Below are 15670 nucleotides of genomic sequence, written 5' to 3'. Positions count from 1 at the left end.
ATCCTGGGCTATTTCTGGATTGGATCACGTAGTAATGTGGTACCACACTGAAACAGTCAATTAAACCTGGTTTGGATCGATATTTTTGAGGATAACGCATGTTAGGTCTAGGTTAGGCCGAGGATTTTCACTCATCAGACTCATACTTTCGCATACTTCACATACTTGTTGAACGGATCCTGGGTTTTTTCTGGTTTGGTTCACGTAGTAATGTGGTACCACACTGAAACATTCAATTAAACCTGGTCTTGATAAATATTTTAGAGGATAACGCATGTTAGGTTTGGGTTAGGTCTAGGATTTGCCCTCATCAGACTCATACTTTCGCATATTTCTCATACTTCATGGCTAGATCCTGGGCTGTTTCTGGATTGTATCACGTAGTAATGTGGTACCACGCTGAAACATTCAATTAAACCTGATTTCGATCAATATTTTAGAGGATAACGCAAGTTAGGTCCGGGATAGGTCTGGGATTCGCCCTCATCAGGCTCATACTTTCGCATATTTCTCATACTTGATGGCTAGATCCTGGGTTTTTTCCGGTTTGTGTCACGTAGTAGTGTGGTACCACACTGAAACAGTCGATTAAACCTGGTTTCGATCAATATTTTTGTGGATAACGCATGTTAGGTCTAGGATAGGCCGGGGTTTTTCACTCATCATACTCATACTTTCGCATTCTTCACATACTTGTTGAACGGATCCTGGGCTTTTACTGGTTTGGATCACGTAGTAATGTGGGACCACACTGAAACATTCAATTAAACCTGGTCTTGATAAATATTTTAGAGGATAACGCATGTTAGGTCTGGGTTAGGTCTAGGATTTGCCCTCGTCAGGCTCATACTTTCGCATATTTCTCATACTTCATGGCTAGATCCTGGGCTATTTCTGGATTGTATCACGTAGTAATGTGGTACCACACTGAAACAGTCAATTAAACCTGGTTTCGATCAATATTTTAGAGAATAACGCATGTTAGGTCTAGGTTAGGTCTGGGATTTGCCCTCATTAGGCTCATACTTTCGCGTTTTTCACATACTTGTGGAACAGATCCTGGGTTTTTACTGATTTGGATCACGTAGTAATGTGGTACCACACTGAAACATTCAATTAAACCTGGTCTTGATAAATATTTTAGAGGATAACGCATGTTAGGTCTGGGTTAGGTCTAGGATTTGCCCTCGTCAGGCTCATACTTTCGCATATTTCTCATACTTCATGGCTAGATCCTGGGCTATTTCTGGATTCGATCACGTAGTAATGTGGTACCACACTGAAACATTCAATTAAACCTGGTCTTGATAAATATTTTAGAGGATAACGCATGTTAGGTCTGGGTTAGGTCTAGGATTTGCCCCCATCAGAATCATACTTTCGCATATTTCTCATACGTCATGGCTGGATCCTGGGCTATTTCTGGATTGGATCACGTAGTAATGTGGTACCGCACTGAAACAGTCAATTAAACCTGGTCTTGATAAATATTTTAGAGGATAACGCAAGTTAGGTCTGGGATAGGTCTGGGATTTGCCCTCATCAGGCTCATACTTTCGCAGTTTTAACGTGCATGTTGACCTGATCGAGGGTTTTTTCTGGTTTGGGTCACGTAGTAATGTGGTACCACACTGAAACAGTCGATTAAACCAGGTTTGGATCAATATTTTTGAGGATAACGCATGTTAGGTCTAGGTTAGGCCTGGGATTTTCACTCATCAAACTCATACTTTCGCAGTTTTAACGTGCATGTTGACCTGATCGAGGGTTTTTTCTGGTGTGGGTCACGTAGTAATGTGGTACCACACTGAAACAGTCGATTAAACCAGGTTTCGATGAATATTTTTGAGGATAACGCATGTTAGGTCTAGGTTAGGCCTGGGATTTTCACTCATCAGACTCATACTTTCGCATTCTTCACATACTTGTTGAACGGATCCTGGGTTTTTTCTGGTTTGGATCACGTAGTAATGTGGTACCACACTGAAACAGTCAATTAAACCTGGTTTCGATCAATATTTTAGAGAATAATTCATCTTAGGTCTGTGTTAGGTCTGGGATTTGCTCTCATCAGGCTCATTCTTTCGCATATTTCTCATACTTGATAGCTAGATCCTGGGCTTTTTCTGGATTGCATCACGTAGTAATGAAGTACAACACTGAAACAGTCAATTAAACCTGGTTTCCAGGAATATTTTAGAGGACAACGCATGTTAGGTCTAGGTTAGGTCTGGGATTTGCCCTCATTAGGCTCATACTTTCGCGTTTTTCACATACTTGTGGAACAGATCCTGGGTTTTTACTGATTTGGATCACGTAGTAATGTGGTACCACACTGAAACATTCAATTAAACCTGGTTTCGATTAATATTTTAGAGGATAACGCATGTTAGGTCTGGGTTAGGTCTAGGATTTGCCGTCGTCAGGCTCATACTTTCGCATATTTCTCATACTTCAAGGCTAGATCCTGGGCTATTTCTGGATTGGATCACGTAGTAATGTGGTACCACACTGAAACAGTCAATTAAACCTGGTTTGGATCGATATTTTTGAGGATAACGCATGTTAGGTCTAGGTTAGGCCGAGGATTTTCACTCATCAGACTCATACTTTCGCATACTTCACATACTTGTTGAACGGATCCTGGGTTTTTTCTGGATTGTATCACGTAGTAATGTGGTACCACGATGAAACATTCAATTAAACCTGATTTCGATCAATATTTTAGAGGATAACGCAAGTTAGGTCCGGGATAGGTCTGGGATTCGCCCTCATCAGGCTCATACTTTCGCATATTTCTCATACTTCATGGCTGGATCCTGGGCTCTTTCTGGATTGGATCACGTAGTAATGTGGTGCCACACTGAAACAGTCAATTAAACCTGGTTTCGATCACTATTTTAGAGAATAATTCATGTTAGGTCTAGGTTAGGTCTGGGATTTGCTCTCATCAGGCTCATTCTTTCGCATATTTCACATACTTGACGGCTAGATCCTGGGCTTTTTCTGGATTGTATCACGTAGTAATGAAGTACAACACTGAAACAGTCAATTAAACCTGGTTTCCATCAATATCTTAGAGGACAACGCAAGTTAGGTCTGGGATAGGTCTGGGATTTGCCCTCATCAGGCTCATACTTTCGCGTTTTTCACATACTTGTTGAACAGATCCTGGGTTTCTTCTGGTTTGGATCACGTAGTAATGTGGTACCACACTGAAACAGTCAATTAAACCTGGTTTCGATCAATAGTTTTGAGGATAACGCATGTTAGGTCTAGGTTAGGCCGGGGATTTTCACTCATCAGACTCATACTTTCGCATTCTTCTCATACTTGTTGAACGGATCCTGGGTTTTTGCTGGTTTGGATCACGTAGTAATGTGGTACCACACTGAAACATTCAATTAAACCTGGTCTTGATAAATATTTTAGAGAATAACGCATGTTAGGTCTGGGTTAGGTCTAGGATTTGTCCCCATCAGGCTCATACTTTCGCATATTTCTCATACTTCATGGCTGGATCCTGGGCTCTTTCTGGATTGGATCACGTAGTAATGTGGTGCCACACTGAAACAGTCAATTAAACCTGGTTTCGATCACTATTTTAGAGAATAATTCATGTTAGGTCTAGGTTAGGTCTGGGATTTGCTCTCATCAGGCTCATTCTTTCGCATATTTCACATACTTGACGGCTAGATCCTGGGCTTTTTCTGGATTGTATCACGTAGTAATGAAGTACAACACTGAAACAGTCAATTAAACCTGGTTTCCATCAATATCTTAGAGGACAACGCAAGTTAGGTCTGGGATAGGTCTGGGATTTGCCCTCATCAGGCTCATACTTTCGCGTTTTTCACATACATGTTGAACAGATCCTGGGTTTCTTCTGGTTTGGATCACGTAGTAATATGGTACCACACTGAAACAGTCAATTAAACCTGGTTTCGATTAATATTTTTGAGGATAACGCATGTTAGGTCTGGGATAGGTCTGGGATTTGCCCTCATCAGGCTCATAGTTTCGCGTTTTTCACATACTTGTTGAACAGATCCTGGGTTTTTTCTGGTTTGGATCACGTAGTAGTGTGGTACCACACTGAAACAGTCCATTAAACCTGGTTTGGATCAATATTTTAGAGGATAACGCATGTTAGGTCTAGGTTAGGTCTGGGATTCGCCCTCATCAGGCTCATACTTTCGCGTTTTTCACATACTTGTTGAACTGATCCTGGGTTTTTTCAGGTTTGGATCACGTAGTAATGTGGTACCACACTGAAACAGTCGATTAAACCTGGTTTCGATCAATATTTTAGAGGATAACGCAAGTTAGGTCTGGGATAGGTCTGGGATTTGCCCTCATCAGACTCATACTTTCGCAAACTTCACATACTCGTTGAACAGATCCTGGGTTATTTTCTGGTTTGGATCACGTAGTAATGTGGGACCACACTGAAACAATCAATTAAACCTGGTCTTGATAAATATTTTAGAGGACATCGCATGTTAGGTCTGGGTTAGGTCTAGGATTTGCCCTCATCAGGCTCATACTTTCGCATATTTCTCATACTTCATGGCTAGACCCTGGGCTATTTCTGGATTGGATCACCTAGTAATGTGGTACCACACTGAAACAGTCAATTAAACCTGGTTTCGCCCAATATTTTAGAAGATAGCGCATGTTAGGTCTAGGTTAGGACTGGGATTTGCCCTCATCATGGTCATACTTTCGCAGTTTTAACATGCATGTTGACCTGATCGAGGGTTTTTTTCTGCTTTGAATCACGTAGTAAAGTGGTACCACAACTAAAACAGTCAATTAAACCTGGTCATGATAAATATTTTAGAGGATAACGCATGTTAGGTCTGGGTTAGGTCTAGGATTTGCCCTCGTCAGGCTCATACTTTCGCATACTTCTCATACTTCATGGCTAGATCCTGGGCTATTTCTCGATTGGATCACGTAGTAATGTGGTACCACACTGAAACAGTCAATTAAACCTGGTTTCCATCAATATCTTAGAGGACAACGCAAGTTAGGTCTGGGATAGGTCTGGGATTTGCCCTCATCAGGCTCATAGTTTCGCGTTTTTCACATACTTGTTGAACGGATCCTGGGTTTTTTCTGGTTTGGTTCACGTAGTAATGTGGTACCACACTGAAACATTCAATTAAACCTGGTCTTGATAAATATTTTAGAGGATAACGCATGTTAGGTTTGGGTTAGGTCTAGGATTTGCCCTCATCAGGCTCATACTTTCGCATATTTCTCATACTTCATGGCTAGATCCTGGGCTATTTCTGGATTGGATCACGTAGTAATGTGGTACCACACTGAAACAGTCAACTAAACCTGGTTTCCATCAATATCTTAGAGGACAACGCAAGTTAGGTCTGGGATAGGTCTGGGATTTGCCCTCATCAGCCTCATACTTTCGCGTTTTCCACATACTTGTTGAACAGATCCTGGGTTTTTTCTGGTTTGGATCACGTAGTAGTGTGGTACCACACTGAAACAGTCAATTAAACCTGGTTTCGATCAATATTTTAGAGAATAACGCATGTTAGGTCTAGGTTAGGTCTGGGATTTGCTCTCATCAGGCTCATTCTTTCGCATATTTCTCATACTTGATGGCTAGATCCTGGGCTTTTTCTGGATTGCATCACGTAGTAATGAAGTACAACACTGAAACAGTCAATTAAACCTGGTTTCCATTAATATTTTAGAGGACAACGCATGTTAGGACTGGGATAGGTCTGAGATTTGCCCTCATCAGGCTCATACTTTCGCGTTTTTCACATACTTGTTGAACAGATCCTGGGTTATTTTCTGGTTTGGATCACATAGTAATGTGGTACCACACTGAAACAGTCGATTAAACCTGGTTTCGATTAATATTCTTAAGGATAACGCATGTTAGGTCTAGGTTAGGCCTGGGATTTTCACTCATCAGACTCATACTTTCGCACACTTCACATACTCGTTGAACAGATCCTGGGTTATTTTCTGGTTTGGATCACATAGTAATGTGGTACCACACTGAAACAGTCGATTAAACCAGGTTTCGATGAATATTTTTGAGGATAACGCATATTAGGTCAAGGTTAGGCCTGGGATTTTCACTCATCAGACTCATATTTTCGCATTCTTCACATACATGTTGAACGGATCCTGGGTTTTTTCTGGTTTGGATCACGTAGTAATGTGGTACCACACTGAAACAGTCAATTAAACCTGGTTTCGATCAATATTTTAACGAATAACGCATGTTAGGTCTAGGTTAGGCCTGGGATTTTCACTCATCAGAGTCATATTTTCGCATTCTTCACATACTTGTTGAACGGATCCTGGGTTTTTTCTGGTTTGGATCACGTAGTAATGTGGTACCATACTGATACAGTCAATTAAACCTGGTTTCGATCAATATTTTAGAGAATAACGCATGTTAGGTCTAGGTTAGGTCTGGGATTTGCCCTCATTAGGCTCATACTTTCGCACACTTCACATACTCGTTGAACAGATCCTGGGTTATTTTCTGGTTTGGATCACATAGTAATGTGGTACCACACTGAAACAGTCGATTAAACCAGGTTTCGATGAATATTTTTGAGGATAACGCATGTTAGGTCTAGGTTAGGCCTGGGATTTTCACTCATCAGACTCATACTTTCGCATTCTTCACATACTTGTTGATCGGATCCTGGGTTTTTTCTGGTTTGGATCACGTAGCAATGTGGGACCACACTGAAACAGTCAATTAAACCTGGTTTCGATCAATATTTTAGAGAATAATTCATGTTAGGTCTAGGTTAGGTCTAGGATTTGCCCTCATCAGGCTCATACTTTCGCACACTTCACATACTCGTTGAACAGATCCTGGGTTATTTTCTGGTTTGGATCACATAGTAATGTGTTACCACACTGAAACAGTCGATTAAACCAGGTTTCGATGAATATTTTTGAGGATAACGCATGTTAGGTCTAGGTTAGGCCTGGGATTTTCACTCATCAGACTCATACTTTCGCACACTTCACATACTCGTTGAACAGATCCTGGGTTTTTTCTGGTTTGGATCACGTAGTAATGTGGTACCACAAAGAAACAGTCAATTAAACCTGGTTTCGCTCAATATTTTAGAAGATAACGCATGTTAGGTCTAGGTTAGGCCAGGGATTTGCCCTCATCAGGGTCATACTTTCGCAGTTTTAACATGCATGTTGACCTGATCGAGGGTTTTTTCTGCTTTGAATCACGTTTTAAAGTGGTACCACAACTAAAACAGTCAATTAAACCTGGTCATGATAAATATTTTAGAGGATAACGCATGTTAGGTCTGGGTTAGGTCTAGGATTTGCCCTCGTCAGGCTCATACTTTCGCATATTTCTCATACTTCATGGCTAGATCCTGGGCTATTTCTGGATTGGATCACGTAGTAAAGTGGTACCACACTGAAACATTCAATTAAACCTGGTTTTGATCAATATTTTAGAGGATAACGCATGTTAGGTTTGGGTTAGGTCTAGGATTTGCCCTCATCAGGCTCATTCTTTCGCATATTTCTCATACTTGATGGCTAGATCCTGGGCTTTTTCTGGATTGCATCACGTAGTAATGAAGTACAACACTGAAACAGTCAATTAAACCTTGTTTCCATCAATATTTTAGAGGATAACGCAAGTTAGGTCTGGGATAGGTCTGGGATTCGCCCTCATCAGACTCATACTTTCGCATACTTCACATACTTGTTGAACAGATCCTGGGTTTTTTTCTGGTTGGGACCACGTAGTAAAGTGGTACCACACTGAAACAGTCCATTAAATCTGGTTTGGATCGATATTTTAGAGGATAACGCATGTTAGGTCTAGGTTAGCCCTGGGATTTTCACTCATCAGACTCATACTTTCGCATTCTTCACATAGTTGTTGAACGGATCCTGGGTTTTTACTGGTTTGGATCACGTAGTTATGTGGTACCACACTGAAACAATCAATTAAACCTGGTCATGATAAATATTTTAGAGGATAACGCATGCTAGGTCTAGGTTAGGTCTGGGCTTTGCTCTCATCACGCTCATACTTTCGCATATTTCTCATACTTCATGTCTAGATCCTGGGCTATTTCTCGATTGGATCACGTAGTAATGTGGTACCACAGTGAAACAGTCAATTAAACCTGGTTTCGATCAATATTTTAGAGGATAACGCAAGTTAGGTCTGGGATAGGTCTGGGATTTGCCCTCATCAGGCTCATACTTTCGCGTTTTTCACATACTTGTTGAACAGATCCTGGGTTTTTTCTGGTTTGGGTCACGTAGTAATGTGGTACCACACTGAAACAGTCCATTAAACCAGGTTTCGATCAACATTTTTGAGGATAACGCATGTTAGGTCTAGGTTGGGCCTGGGATTTGCCCACATCAGGGTCATACTTTCGCAGTTTTAACATACATGTTGACCTGATCGAGGGTTTTTTCTGGTTTGGATCACGTAGTAAAGTGGTACCACACTGAAACAGTCCATTAAACCTGGTTTGGATCAATATTTTAGAGGATAACGCATGTTAGGTCTAGGTTAGCCCAGGGATTTTCACTCATCAGACTCATACTTTCGCATTCTTCACATACTTGTTGAACGGATCCTGGGTTTTTTCTGGTTTGGTTCACGTAGTAATGTGGTACCACACTGGAACATTCAATTAAACCAGGTCTTGATAAATATTTTAGAGGATAACGCATGTCAGGTTTGGGTTAGGTCTAGGATTTGCCCTCAACAGGGTTATACTTTCGCATATTTCTCATACTTCATGGCTAGATCCTGGGCTATTTCTCGATTGGATCACGTAGTAATGTGGTACCACAGTGAAACAGTCAATTAAACCTGGTTTCGATCAATATTTTAGAGGATAACGCAAGTTAGGTCTGGGATAGGTCTGGGATTTGCCCTCATCAGGCTCATACTTTCGCGTTTTTCACATACTTGTTGAACAGATCCTGGGTTTTTTCTGGTTTGGATCACGTAGTAATGTGGTACCACACTGAAACAGTCAATTAAACCTGGTTTTGATCAATATTTTAGAGAACAATTCATGTTAGGTCTATATTAGGTCTGGGATTTGCTCTCATCAGGCTCATTCTTTCGCATATTTCTCATACTTGATGGCTAGATCCTGGGCTTTTTCTGGATTGCATCACGTAGTAATGAAGTACAACACTGAAACAGTCAATTAAACCTGGTTTCCATCAATATTTTAGAGGACAACGCAGGTTAGGTCTAGGTTAGGCCTGGGATTTGCCCTCATCAGGGTCATACTATCGCAGTTTTAACATACATGTTGACCTGAACGAGTGTTCTTTCTGCTTTGGATCACGTAGTAAAGTGGTACCACACTGAAACATTCAATTAAACCTGGTTTTGATCAATATTTTAGAGGATAACGCATGTTAGGTTTGGGTTAGGTCTAGGATTTGCCCTCATCAGGCTCATTCTTTCGCATATTTCTCATACTTGATGGCTAGATCCTGGGCTTTTTCTGGATTGCATCACGTAGTAATGAAGAACAACACTGAAACAGTCAATTAAACCTGGATTCCATCAATATGTTAGAGGACAACGCATGTTAGGTCTAGGCTAGCCCTGGGATTTTCACTCATCAAACTCATACTTTCGCATTCTTCAAATACTTGTTGAACGGATCCTGGGTTTTTTCTGGTTTGGTTCACGTAGTAATGTGGTACCACGCTGAAACAGTCAATTAAACCTGGTCTTGATAAATATTTTAGAGGATAACGCATGTTAGGTTTGGGTTAGGTCTAGGATTTGCCCTCGTCAGGCTCATACTTTCGCATATTTCTCATACTCCATGGCTAGATCCTGGGCTATTTCTGGATTGGATCACGTAGTAATGTGGTACCACACTGAAACATTCAATTAAACCTGGTTTCCATCAATATCTTAGAGGACAACGCAAGTTATGTCTGGGATAGGTCTGGGATTTGCCCTCATCAGGCTCATACTTTCGCGTTTTTCACATACTTGTTGAACGGATCCTGGGTTTTTTCTGGTTTGGATCACGTAGTAATGTGGGACCACACTAAAACAATCAATTAAACCTGGTCTTGATAAATATTTTAGAGGATAACGCATGTTAGGTTTGGGTTAGGTCTAGGATTTGCCCTCGTCAGGCTCATACTTTCGCATATTTCTCATACTCCATGGCTAGATCCTGGGCTATTTCTGGATTGGATCACGTAGTAATGTGGTACCACACTGAAACATTCAATTAAACCTGGTTTCCATCAATATCTTAGAGGACAACGCAAGTTAGGTCTGGGATAGGTCTGGGATTTGCCCTCATCAGGCTCATACTTTCGCGTTTTTCACATACTTGTTGAACAGATCCTGGGTTTTTTTCTGGTTTGGACCACGTAGTAAAGTGGTACCACACAGAAACAGTCCATTAAACCTGGTTTGGATCGATATTTTTGAGGATAACGCATGTTAGGTCTAGGTTAGGCCGAGGATTTTCACTCATCAGACTCATACTTTCGCATTCTTCACATAGTTGTTGAACGGATCCTGGGTTTTTACTGGTTTGGATCACGTAGTTATGTGGTACCACACTGAAACAATCAATTAAACCTGGTCATGATAAATATTTTAGAGGATAACGCATGCTAGGTCTGGGTTAGGTCTAGGATTTGCCCTCAACAGGCTCATACTTTCGCATATTTCTCATACTTCATGGCTAGATCTTGGGCTATTTCTGGATTGGATCACGTAGTAATGTGGTACCACACTGAAGCAGTCATTAAACCTGGTTTGGATCAATATTTTAGAGGATAACGCATGTTAGGTCTAGGTTAGGTCTGGGATTTTCACTCATCAGACTCATACTTTCGCATTCTTCAAATACTTGTTGGACGGATCCTGGGTTTTTTTTCTGGTTTGGATCACGTAGTAATGTGGGACCACACTGAAACAATCAATTAAACCTGGTCATGATAAATATTTTAGAGGATAACGCATGTTAGGTCTGGGTTAGGTCTAGGATTTGCCCTCAACTAGCTCATACTTTCGCATATTTCTCATACTTCATGGCTAGATCCTGGGCTGTTTCAGGATTTTATCACGTAGTAATGTGGTATCACACTGAAACAGTCAATTAAACCTGGTTTTGATCAATATTTTAGAGAATAATTCATGTTAGGTCTAGGTTAGGTCTGGGATTTTCACTCATCAAACTCATACTTTCGCATTCTTCAAATACTTGTTGAACGGATCCTGGGTTTTTTTCTGGTTTGGATCACGTAGTAATGTGGGACCACACTGAAACAATCAATTAAACCTGGTCATGATAAATATTTTAGAGGATAACGCATGTTAGGTCTGGGTTAGGTCTAGGATTTGCCCTCAACTAGCTCATACTTTCGCATATTTCTCATACTTCATGGCTAGATCCTGGGCTGTTTCAGGATTTTATCACGTAGTAATGTGGTACCACACTGAAACAGTCAATTAAACCTGGTTTTGATCAATATTTTAGAGAATAATTCATGTTAGGTCTAGGTTAGGTCTGGGCTTTGCTCTCATCAGGCTCATACTTTCGCATATTTCTCATACTTCATGACTAGATCCTGGGCTATTTCTCGATTGGATCACGTAGTAATGTGGTACCACAGTGAAACAGTCAATTAAACCTGGTTTCGATCAATATTTTAGAGGATAACGCAAGTTAGGTCTGGGATAGGTCTGGGATTTGCCCTCATCAGGCTCATTCTTTCGCGTTTTTCACATACTTGTTGAACAGATCCTCGGTTTTTTCCTGTTTGGGTCACGCAGTAGTGTGGGACCACACGGAAACAATCAATTAAACCTGGTCTTGATAAATATTTTAGAGGATAACGCATGTTAGGTGTGGGTTAGGTCTAGGATTTGCCCTCGTCAGGCTCATACTTTCGCATATTTCTCATACTTCATGGCTAGATCCTGGCCTATATCTGGTTTGGAACACGTAGTAATGTGGGACCACACTGAAACAATCAATTAAACCTGGTCATGAAAAATATTTTAGAGGATATCGCATGTTAGGTCTGGGTTAGGTCTAGGATTTGCCCTCATCAGGCTCATTCTTTCGCATATTTCTCATACTTCATGGCTAGATCCTGGGCTATTTCTGGATTGGATCACGTAGTAATGTGGGACCACACTGAAACAGTCAATTAAACCCGGTTTCGATCAATATTTTAGAGACTAATTCATGTTAGGTCTAGGTTAGGACTAGGATTTGCCCTCGTCAGGCTCATACTTTCGCATATTTCTCATACTTCATGGCTAGATCCTGGGCTATTTCTGGATTGGATCACGTAGTAATGTGGGACCACACTGAAACAGTCAATTAAACCTGGTTTCGATCAATATTTTAGAGAATAATTCTTGTTAGGTCCAGGTTAGGTCTAGGATTTGCCCTCGTCAGGCTCATACTTTCGCATATTTCTCATACTTCATGGCTAGATCCTGGGCTATTTCTGGATTGGATCACGTAGTAATGTGGTACCACACTGAAACAGTCAATTAATCCTGGTTTCGATCAATATTTTAGAGGATAACGCAAGTTAGGTCTGGGATAGGTCTGGGATTTGCCCTCATCAGGCTCATACTTTCGCGTTTTTCAAATACTTGTTAAACAGATCCTGGGTTTTCTCTGGTTTGGGTCACGTAGTAATGTGGTACCACACTAGAACAGTCGATTAAACCAGGTTTCGATCAATATTTTTGAGGATAACGCATGTTAGGTCTAGGTTAGGCCTGGGATTTTCACTCATCAGACTCATACTTTCGCATTCTTCACATACTTGTTGAACGGATCCTGGGTTTTTTCCGGTTTGGGTCACGTAGTAGTGTGGGACCACACTGAAACAATCAATTAAACCTGGTCTTGATAAATATTTTAGAGGATAACGCATGTTAGGTGTGGGTTAGGTCTAGAATTTGCCCTCGTCAGGCTCATACTTTCGCATATTTCTCATACTTCATGGCTAGATACTGGGCTATTTCTGGATGGATCACGTAGTAATGTGGTACCACACTGAAACAGTCAATTAAACCTGGTTTCCATCAATATTTTAGAGGACAACGCATGTTAGGTCTAGGTAAGGCCTGGGGTTTGCCCCCATCAGGGTCATACTTTCGCAGTTTTAACATACATGTTGACCTGATCGAGGGTTTTTTCTGCTTTGGATCACGTAGTAAAGTGGTACCACACTGAAACAGTCCATTAAACCTGGTTTGGATCAATATTTTAGAGGATAACGCATGTTAGGTCTAGGTTAGGTCTGGGATTCGCCCTCATCAGGCTCATACTTTCGCGTTTTTCACATACTTGTTGAACTGATCCTGGGTTTTTTCAGGTTTGGATCACGTAGTAAAGTGGTACCACACTGAAACAGTCCATTAAACCTGGTTTGGATCAATATTTTAGAGGATAACGCATGTTAGGTCTAGGTTAGGTCTGGGATTCGCCCTCATCAGGCTCATACTTTCGCGTTTTTCACATACTTGTTGAACTGATCCTGGGTTTTTTCTGGTTTGGATCACGTAGTAATGTGGGACCACACTGAAACAATCAATTAAACCTGGTCTTGATAAATATTTTAGAGGACAACGCATGTTAGGTCTGGGATAGGTCTGGGATTTGCCCTCAACAGGCTCATACTTTCGCGTTTTTCTCATACTTGTTGAACGGATCCTGGGTTTTTTCAGGTTTGGATCACGTATTAATGTGGCACCACACTGAAACATTCAATTCAACCTGGTCTTGATAAATATTTTAGAGGATAACGCATGTTAGGTCTGGGATAGGTCTGGTATTCGCCCTCATCAGGATCATACTTTCGCATATTTCTCATACTTGATGGCTAGATCCTGGGCTTTTTCTGCATTGCATCACGTAGTAATGAAGTACAACACTGAAACAGTCAATTAAACCTGGATTCCATCAATATGTTAGAGGACAACGCATGTTAGGTCTAGATTAGGCCAGGGATTATCACTCATCAGACTCATACTTTCGCATTCTTCACATACTTGTTGAAGGGATCTTGGGTTTTTTCTGGTGTGGATCACGTAGTAATGTGGTACCACACTGAAACAATCAATTAAACCTGGTCTTGATAAATATTTTAGAGGATAACGCATGTTAGGTCTAGGTTAGGTCTAGGATTAGCCCTCATCAGGCTCATACTTTCGCATATTTCTCATACTTCATGGCTGGATCCTGGGCTATTTCTGGATTGGATCACGTAGTAATGTGGTACCACACTGAAACAGTCAATCAAACCTGGTTTCGATCAATATTTTAGAGAATAATTCATGTTAGGCCTGGGTTAGGTCTGGGATTTGCTCTCATCAGGCTCATTCTTTCGCATATTTCTCATACCTGATGGCTAGATCCTGGGCTTTTTCTGGATTGCATCACGTAGTAATGTGGTACCACACTAAAACAGTCAATTAAACCTGGTGTCGATCAATATTTTAGAGGATAACGCAAATTAGGTCTGGGATAGGTCTAGGATGTGCCCTCATCAGGCTCATTCTTTCGTATATTTCTCATACTTGATGGCTAGATCCTGGGCTTTTTCTGGATTGCATCACGTAGTAGTGTGGTGCCACACTGAAACAGTCGATTAAACCAGGTTTCGATCAATATTTTTGAGGATAACGCATGTTAGGTCTAGGTTAGGCCTGGCATTTTCATTCATCACACTCATACTTTCGCATTCTTAACATACTTGTTGACAAGATCCAGGGTTTTTTCTGGTTTGGTTCACGTAGTAATGTGGGACCACACTGAAACAATCAATTATACCAGGTTTTGATAAATATTTTAGAGGATAACGCATGTTAGGTCTGGGTTAGGTCTAGGATTTGCCCTCATCAGGCTCATTCTTTCGCATATTTCTCATACTTGATGGCTTGATCCTGGGCTTTTTCTGGATTGCATCACGTAGTAATGAAGTACAACACAGAAACAGTCAATAAAACCTGGTTTCCATCAATATCTTAGAGGACAACGCAAGTTAGGTCTGGGTTAGGCCTGGGATTTGCCCTCATCAGACTCATACTTTCGCATTCTTCACATACTTGTTGAACGGATCCAGGGTTTTTTCTGGTTTGTATCACGTAGTAATGTGGGACCACACTGAAACAATCAATTAAACCTGGTCTTGATAAATATTTTAGAGGATAACGCATGTTAGGTCTGGGATAGGTCTGCGATTTGCCCTCATCAGGCTCATACTATCGCGTTTTTCACATACTTGTTGAACAGATCCTGGGTTTTTTCTGGTTTGGATCTCGTAGTAGTGTGGTACCACACAGAAACAGCCCATTAAACCTGGTTGCAATCAATATTTTAGAGGATAACGCATGTTAGGTCTGGGTTAGGTCGAGGATTTGCCCTCATCGGGCTCATTCTTTCGCATATTTCTCATACTTGATGGCTAGATCCGGGGTTTTTCTGGATTGGATCACGTAGTAATGTGGTACCACACTGAAACATTCAATTAAACCTGGTTTCGATCTATATTTTAGAGGATAACGCATCTTAGGTCTGGGTTAGGTCTAAGATTTGCCCTCATCAGGCTCACATTTTCGCGTTTTTCGCATACTTGTTGA

This window comes from Colletes latitarsis, chromosome 3, assembly GCF_051014445.1.
Source record: "Colletes latitarsis isolate SP2378_abdomen chromosome 3, iyColLati1, whole genome shotgun sequence".
NCBI lineage: Eukaryota > Metazoa > Arthropoda > Insecta > Hymenoptera > Colletidae > Colletes > Colletes latitarsis.
Note: the sequence above shows the minus strand (reverse complement) of the source record.